Raw genomic sequence first — 6,003 nt, forward strand, 5'->3', positions numbered from 1 at the left:
CACATACACGGATACACAAATGCAGACACACAGACGCATAGGCACACACACACACACAGAAGTCCTCAATGAGCAACAAGCAAGTGGAACCCAGCACTACTGATGAGTTTATGAAGTGGGATTCGTGAGCCAACGGCTAAGCAAGAATTCTTGAGACATTTTTCATGCAAAAAGGTGACTTTATTACAGCACAGACGCAGGACCCACAGGCAGAGAGCTGTGCTGGGGTTGTGAGGGGAGGCAGATTACATACTTTTAAGTTAGTGGAGGGAGGGGGGTAGACTTAAAGTCAGTCTCTGAGGAATCGGAAGCAAGGCTTCCAGGACCTTGAGGGGCTGGTGCCGCGAAGATAAGGTTACTTCCAGTCTTTAATGAGACAAAACATTAAGGCACTGGGGGCACCGTGCGTTCCTTCAGGAAGGTGACCCTCTGCACGCATCAGCTGTCTGGGAAGGTGACCCTCTGCATGTGTCATGTGTCCGGCAGTGGGCGGTGAGCCGTGAGGCTTCATTGAAGTTGCATTTCCCTTGCATTCTTTTCCTCATCATTTTCCCCCGGAACAATTCTGATCCTTTGATCTTAAAGTTGTTGAGGGAGGAAGGTCTTCTCTTCTGTGGCTTCTTCTTGCTGAGTAGGGGCGTAGAGATGTCCCTACCTCTGGGCCAGCGTTGGTCAGTTCGGGACGGAGGAGTTCCAAAGGCAGAGGCAGTGGAATCCAAGGTGGACCACGTGTATGCATCTCCTCAAGTGGGAGGGATCGCTTGTCAAAGTGCAGCTATTGTAGTGATGGAGCCTCAGCCCAAGCCGAGGGACATGGGAAGACACAAGGTAAGACGATCGGCCCGGCCGTAAGAACGAGAAGCCCAACGAAGAGACCTTCGTAGTTGACCACGGTCCTCCCCTGCCCCAGGAGCTCAGCCAGTCGTTAAGAGAAAGAGAAAGATCTTGTACAGCCTCAATTGGAGGATCCGTCCCTTTCAATAGTCCTGAGACATTTTCGTGATAATCTGGGATGTGCACACAGCGTTCTGTTTTAATAATGGTGCACGGACCACCTTGTGCTGCTGTGAAACACCTGAAGCCATTCTATCTGGTAGAACTGTTTTGTGCATTTGTATGCCCTCAGCCCCGAGTAAGGGGGAGCTGGCTTCTGAGTCACTGAGTGCCTTTACGGTGTACTTACTATGGCTTTCACACTCCAAATCATGCTTTCAAGGCATGCAGGTGGAGTGAAGATGGGCGCTAAATGATCATACCAATGAAAGGCAGATTGTTTCCATCTTTGCTTTAAATTGGGAAGACTAGCTGGGGGGAGTGGTGGTTGGTTTTTTTTTTTAATGTTCATTTATTTTTGAGAGAGGCAGAGCACGAGTGGGGGAGGGGCAGAGAGAGAGGGAGACACAGAATCCGAAGCAGGCTCCAGGCTCTGAGCTGTCGGCACAGAGCCCGACACGGGGCTCGAACTCCTGGACCGTGAGAGATCATGATCTGAGCCGAACTCTGACGCTTAACCGACTGAGTCCCCTACCGGCGCCCGAAGAAGGTGTCTCTTACATCAAGTACTGTAAGCCAGTTGACATCATCGGGGACCTGGGTGACAACGGCAAACGGATTTGGCACTGTGGGACGGATAGGCACCACCACCTTATTTACGGCTCTTAAGTCTTGCACCATTCAGTATTCTCCATTTGGCTTTTTTATCGGCAAAACTGGAGTGTTATAAGGAGATAGACAAGGCTTTAAAATGACCACGTTGGAGAAACTTGTCAGGAAGTGTTTGTAACCCAGCTTTTGCCTTGGGATTTAAGGGATGTTGTCTTTGATGAGGCGTAGTGACTGGGTCCTAATTTAAGGTCGCTTTAACTGGCTGGGCTTTAGGAGCCTGTCCTGGGACATCACAATCCCAGACCTGAGGATATACTTACTTCCCGATGTTAGAAGGGGTAATGTTTTCTTTTTAAAGTTAATATTTATTTTTAGAGAGATAGAGCAGGGGAAGGGCAGAGCGAGAATCCCAAGCAGGCCCCGAACTTTCAGCACAGAGTCCGACGCGGGACTCAAACTCACCAACTGCGAGATCATGACCTGAGCTGAAACCAAGAGCTGGCCGCTCAACCAACAAGTCGCGTGGGCACCCTCTTGAGGTCAAAGAGCACAAGGCGACTTGTTTAACCGGAGCGAAGCTGCTTCCGGGCTTAGGCACGAGGTCTCATCCACATAATCGAGTGGGATGAGACAGAAGGACCAGAAAAACATGCGTGACGAATTGACGGTTATATTTACAAGATAAAAGCATTGTCTGGTGGCACATTTTGGTCCCCGTTCTATGCCAACATTTTTATGGCCAGAAAGACAGTAGGGCCAGAGTGCTGGATAAGCTTACTTCCCGAGTCCGGGATAGCCAGGGCTCAGTCAACCTGATGTCAAAGGGAGCAGGACCAGCCTCAGGGCCCCATCATGCCAGATCTTCTGGTTTCTGCTTTTGGGCGGGGAGGTGACTTCCTGCCCCCCGCCCCTCTGGAGTGAGGACATCTCTCTTCCAATGTCCCCCTTGTTTTACGGATGGGACATGGTCCTGGAGGAGATCTTTTGTGTGGAACTCCTTTGCTCCAAGGTCTGGTCTGGCCTCTGCTGCAGCGTGGGGACTTACCTGATTCTTTGTCTGATTCTGGCTTTTTCTTTGGCCCCTGGCTAGTCTGCTGTCGTGGAGACTCCGCTGTGGCAGCAGCCAGTATTTCAGCCTGATTCTTACTCTGCAATTTAGCTGTCCCGTCCTGTTCTAGCTCTAAGACTGCACCTCTATTACCAAAGACTCCGGTCGAACCTCTAGGAGGCGCCGGGTAGGGGTAGGGGGCCTACAGCCATCTCAGTCCATTTTCGGTGGATGCCAGGTGCTGACGGACTTACAAAATGCCTGCTCAGTGTAGTTTCCCCTCAGGTGAGGCGGGGTCCCGATCTGTGTGTTTACAGATGGCATCTATTAAATGGCCCTGAAATACAGCTGGATTCTTACCAGCCCCTTGAGTAACTTCCCTGAATTTTATCGAAATTTGCAGGTTTAGGGAAACCTTTTCTCATTCCTTCTATTCAACAAGTGACCCTATGACCTTGTCTTTCCCTTCCCTGTCTCCCCTCTTGGTGACTCCAGCGTGGCTCGGTGTTTGGGACAGCAGCGCCCTGTCGGATGATGTCCCCGGCCCCCTGTGGCTGGTTCATCAGCAAACTCCTGGCCGCTGCCCGGAGACGGTTCTTCTCCTCAGTGTGCAACAACGTGATGTGCACATCTTGCCAGGTCAGATCAAACACAGTACGCACTTGTTGAAAGCCCTCAGTAGATTGGGAAGGGTTTTCGGAACATCGTCCTGACTGCTGTGTGATCTGAGCCCGGTCTGCTGCAGAGAACAGGACAGGGACCCTACTTGTGCCTGTTTCTCCATCAGCCACCTCCCTAAGGGCGCCATCCAAACCTGGGGGCCCGGAGTCTGGCTCCTGGTTAGTCCAGGGGGGGCCGGGAGCAGAGGGGTCTTGGGGTCTGTAAGGAGGAGGGAGAGTGACAGAGCCAGGGGTCCTCGGTCTGGACTGGCTGGCGATTCCTCCAGTGGCCCGGGCCTGTCAGGAGGAATGAGTCTATCTAGAGCCATCATCTGATATGTCCAGAGCGGGTTTGTTAAGCTGGTTGGTGCTTAGACACTCTGTACAAGAGGCCCTCGGGTCTGGATCCCGATTTAGAGCCACGAAGGTCTGGACACAGTGCACCTCAGTCCATTTGCCCTGTTTCTAACTGAAGAGATCTAACTGACAGATTGTATTAAAGTTTAACATCCCATTAATGGGCCATTTTTCCTCATCTCCTAAGGAGTGCTGAGGCCAGGCAGTGTTACAAAAGAAGATTGTTTTCTTCTTTCTTAGATCTTGCAATCCGAATTGATTCCAGTGGGTTCAAAGGCATCCTGAAGGAGAGTCCTTGGGGACTGAAGAAGATCCCATGTTCCTGGAAGAGTAGAGAAGGCCAAGAATTTTTACCCAGAATCCTCCCTGACTCCCGGGTGGCATCTCACGTGGGATATGTCAGAGGTTCCTGGTGTCAGATGTGGTAGGGTCTCCTCCCTAAGGAATGTGGTGAGAAAAGGCCTCAAGATAAGGGAAGGCAACCGGGCTGTGTGCCTACGTGACATTCCTCACGACTCTGTCTGTACCTGACATCCCGCCTGCCCTTGTAACATGAGACCCACTCACACTGTATGTCTACACCTTCCCCACGTGTGGCAAAGAAGTAGGAAATGCACAAAACGCTACACGTCACTGCGCTCGGGGCTCAGCTCTTCGGGTACGAACCCGGTGGAGCCACGCCAGCATGAATAACGTTGCTTCCTGGAAAGAAATGTCTTGGTGTCACAACTCTCTGTGCGAACCTTGGTCCTGTTACAAAAATGACCCAAAGCGTCCCTCAAATGAAGTTGCTACAATCTCTGACCAGCCACTAAGGCCCCAGAGAAGAGATGCTAGCATCCCCCATCTTCCCAATAGCATTCTAGACTCCAGATGGGCACCGGCATAGGGACCGAAAAACTGTGCCTTGTCTTGCCTTTTTTAACTCATGGAAAACACTAGAAAAGCTTTACAAGAGGAACTTACCCAATTTTGTAACTGTAGTAGTCAGTAAGGGACACCGATGAGAAACCGAAGACAGAAATCCATCATGATCTAAGTGACATTCCCGCACATGGAGACTCTACAGCCGACTTCCTAGGAAACCATCCCTGGTTGGGTTTTACTTCAATCCGGCACTGGTTTCGACCGGCTCCCAGTGGAGGTCCTGCAGCCAGAAGTGTCTAGACCAGATGTGGGGGCTGGGGTGGGGGATCATGTGAAACCAATGAGGATGAAACCTCACACAGGAGTCTTAAGATTGGCAGCTGTCCTGGTGACTTCAGTGGCTGTCCCATGCCCAAGACAGACAACTCTGTAGAAGGACAGGAATAAAGAGAGGGCATCGAGTTCCTGGGTCTTATTACCATTCCGGCCAGGGCACTAACTTCCAGCCAAAAGTCAGGCTTTCTCCTCCCCATGGAGTAGCCACGGGCTCAAGGACTGCATCTGGAGGGATCGACAGGAAAGTGTGCCAATAAGACCACACTCCCTGAAAATACCCTGGAAAGAAAGTAAAGGGAGAGAGAGGAATTACTCACCGAGTTTGCACCGACACTGAGTGCAGATGAAAGTACTCGACGCTCTGCATTCAGGTGCCAAAATGATGAGATTATGAAGTGGGGTTCGTGAGCCAATGGCTAAGCAAGAATTCTTGAGACGTTTTTGATGCAAAAAGGTGACTTTATTACAGCACGGATGCAGGACCCACGGGCAGAGAGAGCTGCGCTGGGTTGTGAGGGGAGGCAGATTACATACTTTTAAGTTAGTGGAGGGAGGGGGGTAGACTTAAAGTCCGTCTCTGAGGAATCAGAAGCAAGGCTTCCAGGACCTCGAGGGGCTGGTGCAGCGAAGATAAGGTTACTTCCGGTCTTTAATGAGACAAAAACATTAAGGCACCAGGGGCGCTGTGCCTTCCTTCAGGAAGGTGACCCTCCGCACGCATCAGGTGTCTGGGAAGGTGACCCTCTGCATGTGTCACGTGTCTGGCAGTGGGCGGTGAGCTGTGAGGTTTCATTGAAGCTGCATTTCTCTTGCCTGTGTTTCCTTCCTCACTGTGTGCAGAGAATTACACACCAGGAGCGAGTGGGGTGTGTTCCAGGGACCCCAGGCTGTTTCAGGGTGTGAAAACCAATCCGTGTAATCTACTGTATTAACAGAGTAAAGAAGAAAAATCGGGATGGAAACTCTCGGAAAGTTAAGAATAGAAGAGCACTTCCTGGACTTGATAACATTTATCACACAATTCCTGTCAGAATCCCAGAAGGATATTTGGAAGTCATAGACAAGGTCCGTCTAAAATTTTCCATTGGAAGGCAAAATGACCCGAATAGCAACAACAGTTTTGGGAAAGAA

The sequence above is a fragment of the Lynx canadensis genome, chromosome A2 (assembly GCF_007474595.2).
Source record: "Lynx canadensis isolate LIC74 chromosome A2, mLynCan4.pri.v2, whole genome shotgun sequence".
Lineage (NCBI taxonomy): Eukaryota > Metazoa > Chordata > Mammalia > Carnivora > Felidae > Lynx > Lynx canadensis.